Genomic DNA, 15546 nt, shown 5'->3' on the forward strand with positions numbered 1-15546 from the left:
AAAAATCATTCCTAATGGCACCAGGGATTTCTAAAGCAGGACTGCCTTTCATTGTAGGAAAGGCTCTTTAGGTCTTGAGTCTTCCTTCTTCCATTCAGTGGAAAAAAAACAGAGAGAGTTTTATAGGGAAAGCCCAGGCACTTCACAGCCTGCCATGCCCCTGAGAATCATAAAATCATTAAGGTTGGAAAAGATCTCCTGGATCATCGAGTCCAACCTTTGACCAACCACTACCATGTCAATTAAACCAAAGCACTGAGAGTCACATCCAGATGCTTCTTGAACATTTCCAGGGATGATGATTCAGTCACCTCCCTGAAGATCCCATTCCAATGCTTAGCCACCCTTCACATGAAAAGATTCTTCCTGATGTCCAACATGAACCTCCCCTGGCACAGCTTGAGGCCATGTCCTCTTGTCCTGTAACTGCTTGCCTGGGAGAAGGGGCTGACTCCACATGGCTACACCCTCCTTTCATGCAGTTTTAGAGAGCAGTAAGGTTTCTTGAGCCTCCTTTTCACCAGGCTAAACACCCCCACCTCCCTCAGGTTCTCCTCATATAACTCACTCTCTAGGCCCCTACCAGCTCCACTGCCCATCTCCGGACACGCTCCAGCACCTCAATGTCTTCCTTGTGCTGAGGGGCCCAGAACTGGACCCAGGATTCGAGCTGCAGTGCAGCAGTGCTGAGTGCAGAGGGACAAACATTTCCTTAGTCCTGCTGGCCACACTATTTTTTATATGGTCTTGGATGCCATTGGCCTTCTTGGCCCCTTGGGCAGATCTCTGGCTGAACATGAGCAGGAGTTTTGTTGGTTTCATTTCTAGAGGTTGCAGGGCTGAAACTGCACCCATGTCTCATGGGTCTGGAAATGCTACTGATTCAGTAGATAATGTCTTGTGGTAGCCAGCTGTCACTGCAGCCCTTTCAGTGCACTTCACACTACACAGGGCAGACTCCATCTAGGAAACTCTGGCTTTAATGGGTGAATGGGTGGCACAGCTGTTTAAAATGCTTTCTTGCATATTGTATGTTAACATGTTTCTGTGGAAAGGCCTGAGAGAAAGGGCAGCAGGGTAGAAGGCTATTCTTCATCCTGATGGCTCCCCTCCTGGTCTGAGGACACCTATAGAGGAAGAGGAGACCGTGCCATCCCTTGGGGCCACGCGGCCAGCTAGGGGATAGAGGTGTTTCTCAGACACCTGCAGGCAGGGCATGGGGGAATAAAGGCTGAGGAGAATGCAAAAGTCCTGCAAGGAAGCCAAGTATTGAGAAAAGTAGGATTCTGCACTACAAGGAACCACTGAAACATTGTTGGACAGTGAGATGCTGTCAGACCCAGTTTCTGCTGTCCACATTTGAGGTTAAGAGTATTTCCTCCAGAGGGGAGAGCTAAGTCAAATGTTGTCTGTCACTTTTAGTTTAGGCACTTAAATGCTCAGGCTGATAGCTGCTGTCCTGGATGCATAAAGACCTTCCTTCCTTTCACTGTGGTTGAACATAAAGGGCTAAAACTCACAGGAAACAAGAAGTGAAAAGTGACCTGAGACCAATGTGTAGAAAATGAGTTTGAAATTATAGAAATGATAGTGTGATCAATAAGTACCTCACAGTTCTGGAGAACAACACAGCTACAAAAGGAAACAGGGAACATACAAATAAAATCATGTGTCCCTGGTGATGACAAAAGCTGTGTAGTCACTAAATGGTTATAGACACTTTTTAGCTTCAGGCATCTTCAGAGTTTTATATTTATGAACTGTGGCATTATCTCTAGCTGCCCTGGCTGGTTCTCCAGACTTGCCTGCATAGGTTGTGACTGTATCAATTCAAATAAATATATGATCAGCCTGGATAATTGACTGAGTGAAGGAGACCTGGATCCTTCAAAAAATCCGCAGGTAGCATCCTTCCTTCTCTGTCTGTCTGATTTGGCACGTCAGAATGGTTTAGGAACATCATGTTACTGTCCCCTAGTTTCACAAAACAAGGAGAGATACTTTAGGCACTGAAGAAATTTGGAGTTGTCTGTCTGTGATTTCTCACCACATATACCTTTGGCATATGAAAGGATCATTAGGCTCAACTTCCCATTTTGTCTTTGCATGATTGTGTCCTACTGTAGTGAAACACCCCCTGCAATTTCACGTGGTCATGGTAATCCACTGTGTATCTGAGTATGAACTGTAATCAACCTCTAGGAGTTACACTAACACACTCTATTTCAGATGTGGCTAAAGCAATTTTTCTTGCACATATGTGCATTGCAACTTGCCATTAGCCTTGCCTCATCTGGAACATTCAGACTGTTAAAGTATTTCACACAGACATATTGAACTATGGGCTCATTTAGTACTTCACTTAAAACAATATTGTGGGTGGACAGAAGTAATTTCTTGAAATACAAGACACATGCTACTCTATGATCATTACAGTTCCCAGCCTGTTTCACACCATTTGCCAGGTGTTAGCTGTAAACTGCCCCTAATGCAGAGCATTTTACTGGAGCAGTTTACAGCACAGAGCGGTACGATTAAGTCCCTTACAATACTCTTTGCAAATATTGGTGCTGATAGAGCTGATAGAGCTGATCAGAGCATTTGCAGTTCTGCTTTACTATATTATTGACTGAAATTTCAAGGTGAACCTTAATAGGGGAAAATTAATCACTCACTGAACAAATGTGTACTCTGTGCCAGGCATGAACCACAAGACTCATAAGTAGTCAAGCAATGTCCAAATCAACCCAATGACTGTTCTGAGGGACAATCTGCCTATATATCTGTGGTGCTTTGACCCTGACTGTTGGCCAGGGCCTCACCAAAGCCACTCTATCACTCCCCTCCACAACTGAACAGGGAAGAGATATAACAAAAGGCTCATAAATTGAGATAAGAACAGAAAGAGATCACCCGCCAGTGGTCATCAAGGGCAAAACAGACATGACTTGGGAAAGTTAGTTGAAATAATTGCTAACCAAAATCATAGTATGATAATGAGAAGTAAAACAGACCCTTCTCCCCCCACCTCTCTCCTTCCTGGGCTTGACTTTTACTCCTGATTCTCTGCCTCTCCCCTCCAGCAGTACAGGGAGATAAGGAATGGGATTTACAGTCAATTCATCACATTGGTTTTGTCTCTGCTTCCTCTGCTGGGAGAGCAGTTCTTCCCCTCCTCCAATGTGGGGAAAGTGGTGGTTACCACAGGACAGTTGTGGAAACACAGTCCATGGAATTCTCCAACATGACTCTTTCCCACGTGCACCGGTTCTTCTTGCCCTGCTCCAGTGTGGGTCCATTCCATGGGCTGCAGTCCTTCAGGAACAGGCTGCTCCAGCATGGGCCCCCCATGGGGCCACAAGTCCTGCCACCAAACCTCCTCCAGCATGGGCTTCCCACAGGCTCACAGCCCTTTGGGCACCCATCTGCTCCAGTGTGGGGCTCCTCCATGGGCTGCAGGGGTACAGCTGACTCACCATCTCCTTCACCACGTGCCATAGTGGAAGCTCAGCTCTGGTGCCTGAAGCACTTCCTTCCCCTCCTTCTCCACTGACCTTGGTGTCTGCAGAATCAATAGTGTCCCATATTCTCACTCCTCTCTTCTCTGGCTACAATTTCTCCTGTGCAAAAAGTTTTTTTTTCTTAAACATGTTATTGAAGAGGTGCTGCCACCATGGCTGATGGGCTCAGCCTTGGCCAGCGTGGGGTCTGTCCTGGAGCCAGCTGGAATGGACTCTGCAGGACATGGAGGAAGCTTTTAGCAGACTCTCAAAGAAGCCACCCCTGTAGTCTGTCCCTTTCTCTCCCTACTGCTACCAACACCTGGCCACACAAATCACATACAGTATCAGAAAACATCTATATATGTATGCAGATATAATTTGGAAAGCTAAATCTCTTGTTCATAGGAAAATTAGGATTTTCTTCACAAGCAGTAGTTAAAGTTTTGATAGCCTTACAAAGTTCTTTAAAGTCATAGAATTTTGATTCCAGAAAGAGGTTTGAGCAGACTGAAGAAAAAGTTTAGTTGAGCACTTAGAGAAAAGGCAGAGCTAACAGACCACCTGGACTTCTTCATATCCTAACACTTCAGCAAGTAATTACAAGCCAAGTATGAGAGGAATCAAGAGACTTGTTGGTCCCTTGATCTTTCATTCTTATACCAAATTCTATCTTTTCATATAGCCTCTCTTCATTAATTACTTTCTGTAAGACTTGCAGGACAAGGTCCATTGGAATTTAATCCCAGAGTGGAGGAATTACAATCCAGTGACAGAGGCACTGTGTGTGCTGAATGCAGACTTCTTACTGATGTACTCAGCTTGATTTTTCAAGCCTGAAAACCTGAATAAGTGCTTGAAGAGTGTGTTAACAACCCTCATTTATCTTGGTTCATAAAAATGCAGCCAGAACTAATACAGAAATCCCCTTTCTTTTAAGGAAGAGAGACATTTACAGAAGGTTTAGATTAGTTCAGCAGCTATTTAATGTAGGCAGAAAAGATGAGTCAGTGCTCATGGAGTGAGATAAAAGCTGCTGAGGTTTCTCTTCCATACAAAGACATGTTAGCAGTGGTCAGGCCTTTGATAACATATTAATTAATTGATGAAAAGCTGATGTTTGGCTTTTCTTTGGTGTTCTAGAGAGACTTACTCAAAGCACTCTGTGGTACCCTATTGCTTTTGAATATTTCTTCCTACAGTTCACTGTGTATGATTTTTCCTGGAGAGAAGGTACTGCTTCTGTTAATGCCATCCTGAGTTACAAACCACCTCCTATCCACCTGCAGTATATGTACACATCTGGACATTTGAATACAAAGTTTGGTTTTAAAACCCTCTTTTGTTATGCTTGGGATGTTGAAATAAATAATACTTGACTCCTTCCTGCAGAGAAAGCAGGATGTACACAATGTACACAGCAGTGCTGATAAAACCCTAGGTTTAGTTTGCCAGCTGGTTAGCTGTCTGGATGTGGGAATGGACACCATAGGTAGATGGTTTTATGCTTTGTAGATGAGGGACTGCCCTATATTTTCATCAAATGTTCATTAGTAGCCTGGCGACTCATTGACTTGTGACTCTTTAACACAGCAATTAAAATATGTATTTTTTAATTTGGTAAAAGCAATTTGCCTGAAATCTATTATTTAATTGTCCAAGAATCCAACATCATGGAGTAAAGGGGGAATACTGTGAAGAGCTACTGTAAAAGAGGGGACATTGAACATGGTAGGTACTAACACTGGATGTCAAGATCAATCTTAAATGCTTGTTTTTATTCACAAAACAGAAAGACCAAAGATCTCATTCTGTCTCACTGAGCCTATTACTCTGCTGGCTGTTTCACAGTCCTAGCCCAGCTGGCTAAATCTGCACTGCTCCTGTAAAGATGGAAGCACCAAAAAGATGTTTTCTGGTTTTCCTGCAGGCTCAGCACTCTCTCCTGTTTGTAGCATTAGTGCAGTTCTCTATCTTGTCTCCACAGCCCAATTTTCTTTCTTGGTGGCAGCAGGATGTCTGTTAGGCACTCTCATAGCAGTTTCTGCTGTCTTAGTTTATTGACATATCATGGCTCTTTTAACTACTTCAGGGCCTATTGGTCTCTCACCCACCAAGCATGTAAAAGCTTGGCCTTTTTCCTCTGATGATTTCCATCAAAAGTTGCCATGCATATTTTTCACATTTCTCAATACATGGATCTCTTGTCTGGTGGGCTGCCTTGGCTGTTAAATACACTTTGCTGCTTTGGTCTGGACTTCCTGCCATCCTGTGTGACTGCACACGGGCAGCTGTAGATATATGTTGTCAGCTGATGCAGCAAAGGAAATGGTAATAATGATTAGAGCCACGGCCATGGCTGTTCTGAGTTTTTCAGTGATCTGGAAAGTCATGCTGAGTGAGCACACTGCAGCTCAAACTCCATCACAGCACTGCTGGTCTGTGGAGTGTGACTGTCTAAACCCACATGATTAGTTAGTCTCCTCTCAAGAGAAGTTTCTGGTAATACAAACAGAAATGTAGGTACGCCTGGACAGTCCTTACATACTTTGCTCTCTGTATTTCCTCTGGATTTCATTCATGGATATCTCAATCTCTGGCAGTGATCACATTTTCTTACTTGACAACAAACAGACACCATGAATGTTCCAGACTCGTTCCCTAGGCCAGGTCTCTGGCTGTAAAACTGCACTGTCTTGGGACTCCTAAGCACAACATTCTTCACCCAGATATAACCATTTCCATCAGTTTTGTTTTGGTATTTTTAAGTGGATAAATTGCTATTTCCTTTTAATCAAGTGTTGAGTAGAGAACCTCACAGGACTTTGTTGAAGATGGTTATGGCCATGGGCCCTGTCAAGACACAGGCTGAGCTTCATCTAAGTGATCCAATCCAATGCTTTGCTGTTTCTTGACTTACCTAGCTCACTTCATACTCAAGACAGAGTGCCAAAACTGAGGCAGCAGGAAAGATTGGGAAGTTGGCCTCAAATGCAAATATAAATCCATGGCTAATGTGACAAAATAGATCTGAGATGATTATGAAGTCTTCTTCCCATTTCTGCAGTTTGAAAGAAATTATCTTAGCAGCTCATGGTGACAGAGTGCAGCTCCAAGAAGCAAGAACGTGAAGATTCTAGACCTTCTATAGGGCATAGATTAAAGGGGAAGAAAATAAATTACTGAAATAAATTACCAGCTGGAGTGACAGATGAAGCACCTTGCAGCAGCTTCCTTCCTTCTTCCTAAAGTGGAGGAAGTGGATCCTGCCTGCAGTCTGAGATGCTGGTGAGATCAAAGCCACAGAGAAAGCACCCCACAGCAGCCTGCAGCTAGTTGCCAATGCCTGTCTCTTCTGCACACGTGAGATTAGCTGAGACCTTTATAAGGAGAATTAGTTAGGCTAACAGAAATGATACAGCTAACTCGCAGATGTGGTATTGAATCCACGTGCATGACCACTCATTCTTTTATAGTAAAAAAAAATTGCTTGTGGGGCATCAGATCACATCCAGAAAGACAGGTGGGAGCTGATGGGTAAATATATGTAGCCAAAATCTAGAAATTCCATTTTGGATGTTTTAAACCAAGAAGGTAGTCTGTGAATTTAGTCCCAGAAGCTACCCTGCTCTTGGTTCTAGAATGGCAAAACACAGGGTTGTGGTAAACCACAAAACCCCCAGAGTCCTGAGATTTTACTTGGCCAGAAGGATTCAGGTCTAGCCAAAAAACTGCATGATGGATGCTGCTTGAATTGCAGGCCAGAAGACAAATTAGAGGGGCCAAACAAAAAGTCCAGTATAAATCACAAGAAAAATATAATTTACAGGTTTGATAACTAAAGTAAGTGAACTTGATATAGATGAAAGATGAACTGTCATTTTGAAAATAATTTTTGGAAAGAGTTCACAAGTGTTTACTTCCTCTAGTGGGGCCAGACTTGACATTTTTTGGTAAATGAATCAACTTCTGTGCCCAGCACTTCCCATCCCCCCACTACCAAGAACCATGCCATGCTTGTATGTTAAAATGTATAAACAGAAGTAAATTTCATGCAGCTGTAGCAGTGACAAGAATGAAGTATGATGGTTACCTTATTTTAGTGCCTGAAGAGTGTGGTTCTTCAAGAGTGAGTTCCCTTATGAGCTATCTCTCCTTTCATTTCCTCAAGAAATGCCTTTTTTTTGTTGTCTGGGATCCTCAGCATCTTGGAGGACCTCCAAGGCATCCACAGGCTGCATAAGGTAGGTCTTCAAACATTGAGCTTCACCCCCATTGCCAATGTTCTTAGTTCAGACAGTAGGACAGAGCTCTTCAGATGTGCCTCTGGACTCAACACCAGCCAGCATCAAAGCAGACCACCAAGGAACCCACTGCTTTGCATAGGGGTGACTTATTTCAGTGCACCAGAGGAGATCTGTCTTAGCTGGTGTCTTTTGTTTGTGTTCTTAGTTGGTGTTCTTTTGATTGGCTTCGAATTAGGCCACAGCAGTAAGTTATATTTTACACATTTCGCAAATGCTGTTGCAATCAGCACTATATTTGGCATTCAAATGTATGCAGAAAAACTGGCTGAGTTGGTTTGCTCCCCATTCCCAGTAAGAAGTGTGTCTGCATGTTCACTGGAAGGAAACAGGGCCCTTGAAGGGCCTTCCCAAGTCCCCCTGTTCGGTTCATAGCATGCCTCTGGGGTGTTTCAGAAGTGTTCCCACTGCACTGGCAGGCAGAAACCTGAGGAGCAGCTGGTCCTTGCAGTGCCCCCAGCCAGTCTGACTCCCCTGTGAGTCTCTTCAACTCCATGTCTCACCCATAAACAGCAAAGAATTTCTAGGGACACTCCTGGCCAGACATCCTAGTCCCCTTTGCTGGGCAGATATATCCAGGAGAGGGTGGCATTCTAAAACCACCCAACGTGCCTCTGAGAGGTTTGTGTTGGCTCACAACGTGCACCAGACATGTTCTCATAATGTGGCAGTTTACTCATGAATATACAAGTGGCAGAATAGGACAAAAAACATCTGTCTCTTACAGGCACGTGTAAAACATTTAAACATCCCTGACCCAAAATTTCATCTATCCTTGCAGCATCTTCAGATGTCTCCCTACATTTGATTTTACTCTCTTTTTTTCTGCTTTAGATACCTACATGTCCTCTATTAAGCAGTTAATAGATTTGAATCTTCCTCACAGTTGTCCCTATAATGTTCCCTTTTAGAGTTACCATTTTTAAACTGTGGAGCTAGAAATTTAAAAGATGTACTGGTAAGACTGATTCTGAGATAAAAGTAAAGATGCAGGATTTCAGAACAATCTTTGCTTTATCTGAATCATAGTTGAGCTCCCATAAAAAAATAATATTTATTGAGAAGAAAGTATGAAATCACACTATAAAAACAGAAAATAGCTGAAGAGTAACTTGCTGATTACTACAGATAAGCACATGAATATAGGATGGAAATACCAGCTTAAACAAGTGAATGCAAAATTTATTTGTTTTACCCAAACAAATGTAATCATGACCTACTTTTTTACCTTACTTTTTTTTCATTGTCTTCTCTTCAGTTCTGCCCCTACAATGAGCTAAATATTTATATCATGCATTTCCAGGTTTTCTTAGAAGCTGGAATAATGCTGTTTCAATTTAACAATATGACAGAACAACAAAAAATTCCCAGCAGAGGTGGAAGAGTGGAGGGACACACTGCACTATCTTTGCACCTATACTAATTTGTACTGCATGGTACTAACTAACTAAAAGTATTGTTCTGTTGACTGTTGCTGTTGTTAAATAGTTCAGGTTTCTACAGTTCCTCAAACACTAACAGTATTTTTATTCTGCAATGGAATGGATTTGTTCTCTCCTCTGCACATGAGAGATTAATATGTCACATACCTAATAGCATTAATAGGAGCTGCTTGCAAAAAATCTTTTGATGGTGCTGAGCCAGGTCATTCAGTAGCAATGCAGACCTAATTCTGCTCTGGAGGAAGCTGGATGCTGTCTACAGATCTGTATGAAATGAATAAAAATGGTGTTGCAGACTCAGTGTGATGTGTTGGATTCCTTGCAAGTCACCCTGTTGAAGAACTGAGAGTGAAGCTGTATTGGCACTGAGGAACATTCTCTAACATAAGCCTTGAATTTTGTCCTCCACATTTTTGTCTTTGTCTCCTTAAAAAACAACAAAACAAGCAACACCTCAACTGAGAGATCCAGAGATACGGAAAAGAGCACATACAGAGAATAGCCCAGAGTAAACATGGAAAAAAACAGCAAACATGAAGAAAATAGTAAAGAAAAACATTCCATTACCACTTTTCCCTTTGAAGGGAACATAAAAAGACATTAAAAAAATAATCTCAGTGTTATGTATAACTGGACAAAGATTTCTATCTAATGTAACTTTCTTGTTTCTCTACTTGAAGAGGAATCTGCTCAAATAAAGTTGTAGGGGCAAAGTTATAAATAATAATTAAAGTGACTGATCATCCCACTTTACCTAGTTAGATTTAGAATCTGCAGAATATATGATACATGAAAAGAAAAATTATTTAAAACTATCTAGAGAACAAAAGCAAAGGCCCTTATCCTGTGAGCAGGTGCTGGCAAGGAAATCCAAGACAACCAACCTGGACGACAACGAAGCTGACCTAGGGTGACCAACATAATGGAGACTCAAAGAAGCCTGAAAGAAGCTGAAATTAATTTTTTGAGCAGCTCCAGCCAGAATCATAAGAAAGGCGCTGCCAGTGAGGTTTTCCTGGAAGCCACATGAATCACCTTGGCTTCTCAGAAGCTCTTCGAAAGCTGGAGGTGGGACATAAACCTCCTGTGTCTTTGACTGCAAGCACTCCATTCTGTGTTGGGGGACATCACCACCAGGGATTTCAGTGTGGATGGTTTTTACAGACTGTGACCTCAGCTGCTTTGCAAACTAAACAGTTTTGGTTTAGTTCTGAGTTTTCTGTAGGATGAATCTCACACGTGACACATCTCACATCTTAGTGAGTACAGCCTCCTGTCTGTGGAAGAAATCACAACGATTTCAACTAAAAACCAGACATGTCTGCAGTTTGATTTGAAGCTTTCAGTCATGAACCTCATGATAAAACTGAGAATGAACCTCACTACATTGTGAAACAAATTTTACAGACTGTGTCCTCAAAACTACTGAAGACAGAGATGCCGATTTTGAAAAGTGAGAAAAAGAGATAATGCATCTGCTAAGAACATGCAAGACAGTGGTTCATTGGTCTATCTGATCATAACTCCACTGGTACCTTGATAAATAAATCTTATCATAACTGTGCACAGAGACCACAAATCAGGAGATGCATAATCATCTGAGATTTGGTACAGGTCCTCCAGAAGAAGCTAAATAAATGTGGTAAAACTAGAACTAGATTAAAAAAACCCAATTCTTTGAAGAATATTAACTCAACATTGATTTTTTTAATGGCCTTTTGCAGAAAAATGTTGTTACTTTTAGAGTAGTTGGTGACCTCAATAAGCCCTCTGTCCCCAAGTGAAAAACAAAAAGGGCCTATGTTTTAGTTAAACTGCACTTGGCATCAGAGCAAGCATTGTAAGATGGTACTGCCATCTTCATGAATAAGGAACATTTGATTTATTTATTAGTTGGAAAGTGAGAAGATTCTGGGAATTTGTTGTCAAGCCAGAAGACTTTCTATTCTATTACCTGTCCTGCCAATTTGTATAATGAAGCTGCAGAGAAGAAGAAACTAGAAACTGAACTAGTATTTTATGAAATATTTTCAATTATTTCCTAAGTAAACACATAGAATCCTCTGTATTCATATTCCCTCATATCATGTATTTATATTCATGTCCTAAGACACTTGAGCTTGTCACCTAGGTCCTAGGATGAAATACTTTGTAACAAGTGCCTAGGAAATTAAAGTGTCCTGACACCTACACGGCAGAAAAAATGGAAGATGGAAAGGCTATTTCCTACCTTGTTTTCCCATGGCTGGTCATGAAGCAGTGGTAAAAAAATGAGGAAGTGTTCACCCATGTACCTTGTTGTTTATCATTTTGTCCATCAGGGAGTACAGTTTGAAGGTAAGGTAGAACATTTATTTAAATAGTCCACCATAAATGCTCTTCATGCAAAGTCTGCATCAGTTAATGATACTTTGCCATTGTGAGAGCTGGTCTTTTTCTATTATATCAGAAACTGTAGACTTCCTACAGGCAGATGAAATACTTTTTATTAGTCCCAAGGGCTTAGCTGTTCAATAAATTAAGAGCAGGAAATCCAAGACATGTTATCTCTTCTACCTGAATTAATTGGCAAATTGTTCTCTGTTGCATAACAGGTGCAAAACACATCATATCCTGCACCTTGCTCCTTCTGAGACAGCCATCTGAGATGCTCTGATGCTTTCTGTGCAGTGGGTCTTCTGTATCCGATTTCAAAAGCAAAATCTTGCCTGCTCTCTGTGAGCATGGAGATCTCCACTGCCTACTGCAACACCTTTGGCAATGGGCTGATGATGTGCATGTGGACTGCAGCATATTCATAAATCCTAGGAATAAACAGTGCCAGAAAGTGTAAAGTATTGCTCCTTGTTGTTGTCTTATATCTAAAAAGGCAACAAGGGAAAAAATTCATTTTCTTTCAAAAGTATTGCTTGCCAAGGGCCAGTCCCCAGCCAGTTCCAAACCAGCACAAATTTTACTGTTACCTTGAATGACATTGGGGTTGGGAATGCAAATCTTAATAGGTGCATCTGATAATAAGAAACACATGTATGCTTCCCCAATCAGAAAACAGAGCCATAGTGAACTCCCTCATACAACCATAGTAATTCATATTGTGCTTGCACACAGCTGCGTTCTGAACACTGAACTAGAGGACGTAACAAATTTGGGAGTTTCTTCTCGAGTCAGACAGGCCCAGGGAGCACAGAATCAGGCTCACTGGTTTGCACTGCATGGGAAATGCACGCAAAGCTCTCCCAGGTGAGATTGGGAATTTCTCCTAAAATGAAATCTGTTTTAAACAAAAGCAATCCAAACCAAAGCAAAACAAAAAAAAATTGCATTACGGAAAGTTTGTAAGCAATTTTCTGCACACACGGCTCCTTTCTTTGGATTCAAGCAGACCTGAAGGTAGAAATCCGAGCTCAATTGTCAGCTGGCGGCAGGGGAGCGGTGGGTGGCCCTGCTCTTGGCTGTGCTCCGGCGGGGAGCACAAGCCTCCCTCGCTGCTCTGATTTGCTTTCCCTCTGTGTCCCGCCGTGCCTGCTAAGTAAGGCAGCTGCCACAATCAAAGCCAGAACCTCAGGACACAAAAACATCTCTGAGAACAACCCTTCTGCACTAGACAGGCTGATTGAAGATGGCAGTGCATGCAGGATAGCAGCAGCAGCCCTGACCTCTTCATGGCTAATCAAAAGTCAAAAATAACATTGTTGTCTCATTTGTGTGCGAAAACAATGACTGACTAGTATGTTTTAGCTAATAGGGATAAAGCAGACAGTCTTGGCTTGTGCTGAGGATGCTCTCCACAGGAGACTGTGTCAGGCAACAACAGGGTAGGAAAACACCCTAATCCTGAGGCCAAGAGGCTGCAGCAGGAACACCAAATTTTCACAGCTGTGAAACCAAACCTGTGGCCTACCCAGTCTAGGGTTGGGCCTCCAACAGTGAGCAATTTCAGCTCCATCAAAGGTGCATGAAGCTCTGTAACATTTGCATGCAGCACTGTAACAGGCAGAGATGGGATAAGACAACCCCATATGAAATGACTCCTAATTCTTCCTTTGGGACTGGCTTGACATCTGGAATTAGAATTTATGATCTGGTCTTCCCAAATAGTGTGTTTGTGGATTCACAGGTGTGTAAGAACAGGTGAGAAAGGTGAAAAGAGCATTAGTTATTATAAATAATTATATATCTTTATTATATATTATACATTTTATATATTTTATATATAGAGCTTAGATGAAGAGAATATTACTATGGTCACAGCCAAGGACTGTGCTTCAAGTGAGGCCAGATCATATCTTAAAAACAGCTGTTCTTTTCCGTGTTTTCACTTTCAGCCGCACTCTCTCACCCTTTGAGACACGGTGCTCTGGTGTGAAAACCAGTTCAAAGTCCAGTTCACACAGGGCTCTGTAAGGGAAAACCCATCACCTACACAGTTCTCATCATTTAGGGTGGATTAAAATTAATTTTCACTCTGCCTGATCCATTCCTCTGTGACTTTTCAGCATTAGCAGCTGCAAAAGCTGCTGAGTTTGAGGAACAGAGTTTATGCCACTCAGCCTGTACCTTACGGCACTTTCATAAAGACCAGTTTCAACTTCAAGACTGAAAACTTCCGCAATGTTAGATCCATTACAGCTCCTCTGCAGCTTTTCTTAACAATCCCTTTTAAAAAGACATTTTAAAAGGCAAACTGAAGATCTAACTCTGGCACTGGAAGGCAGCTAGACACAGAAACTGCCAGACCATTATACTAATTGCAACTTAAATGTTTTAAAGAACAGCCAGATAAGTTTACCTCAGCTTTGCAAAGGTGGATTGTTTAACAAACAGAGTACAGTCTTCTTTCTTATCTACAAAATGTGTAGGAGAAATTTTTGACTTGACCTTTTTTTTACCATTGGCTTTTAGGGTTTTGAATGTTGGTTTTTTCATTTAGTTTAGAACTTGTTTATTGAAAACATCAGAGCTAATCTGGACGATTTACACTGAGATTTTGTTGTGACTTACAATTCATATTGAATCATGTCAGATACCATCTGAGATATAAGTGTACAGCAGCAAAATCAATACTACCTAATGTAGAAATTATACATAAACTTAGAAAATGCATCCTGTGCCTTATTTTTAATTTTAATGCAAATCATAACATAGTACAGAAAAGGTACATTTGAAAACTAGGCCTCTACTCAGAAAAACAGGGGATGTTATTAAGTTTATCTTGATTATCTTATGAGTGTTTTTGACAAAATATGTTATCAGATATCTTCTTAAATGTGAACCCTTGCTGCCTATATTAACTTACATGAAATAGCAAAGCCAGTCACTCTAAATATCTTATATTAGTCCTAAGAATCTATAGTCAGTCCATCACCATTTGACAGACTAGAATCTGCCTGCCTGTAGGTTTCAAAATCTTAAGAGATTAAAAACCATTCAAAACCAGGCATGTTTTTAATGGAAGTCTGTATCAATCTGTCTTTCTCCTAAAGAATTTTATTCTTGACAATAGCTGGGAAGCAAAATTATTTTCTGATACAGTTTGCAGCTAATGGCAGAAATTGAGGGAGTTACAAATGGAGAGAGATGATCAATTGAGACCATTTAGCACACCAGCTGCCATAATCAATATGCAATTATTACTTTCAGGAACACAGAATTATTGATGCTTTAATTGATTTTCATTGCTTTAAATTATTTTCCTTGATTTGAAGATAATTTGAAATGGACAATATGCTGGTACCTTCTGTATTTCATTTCAGTGTTTTAAGTTACCCTCAGTGTTTAAAAATCCATGTTTTTATTTCAAAAAGTACTTTTAAAACTACATCATCACAGAAATGTAGGAAGTACTCTATGGGACCAGAGGACATTTGGTTTTGCTCCTGCTACCAGATGAGATTACAAGGCTGTCACATCATTCAGGAGAAAGAAGTGTTGGAAATGCACATTGAGCTAACAGTAGAGCACTGGGACACAAGTGTGGTAACAAAGACAGATAAGAAGTTTAAAAACAGGATGGCACACAGCTTCCCTCCTCCTCCTTTCTTCTTTTTTTAATGATTTTTTTTTTCCAAATAAATGTGTTTTTTTCAAATGTGTTTACAATCAACCAGAAAAGAAGAGGAGGAGCAGCTGGGAAGACAGCAAACTGCAGAGCAGGAAAGCAGAGCTCTCACCATGTCTGTGTCTGTGTGCCACTCACATACCCAGGCACAGAACCCTTCCAAATGTAATCCTGTTTGTGTCACTGTTTGCTATACTCCCTAACTGGATTAAAAATAAAAAGACAAATCCAAATCCTCCAAG

The sequence above is a fragment of the Pseudopodoces humilis genome, chromosome 1, assembly GCF_049639895.1.
Source record: "Pseudopodoces humilis isolate 2021_Gansu_Grassland_sample_001 chromosome 1, ASM4963989v1, whole genome shotgun sequence".
Classification (NCBI taxonomy): Eukaryota; Metazoa; Chordata; class Aves; order Passeriformes; family Paridae; genus Pseudopodoces; species Pseudopodoces humilis.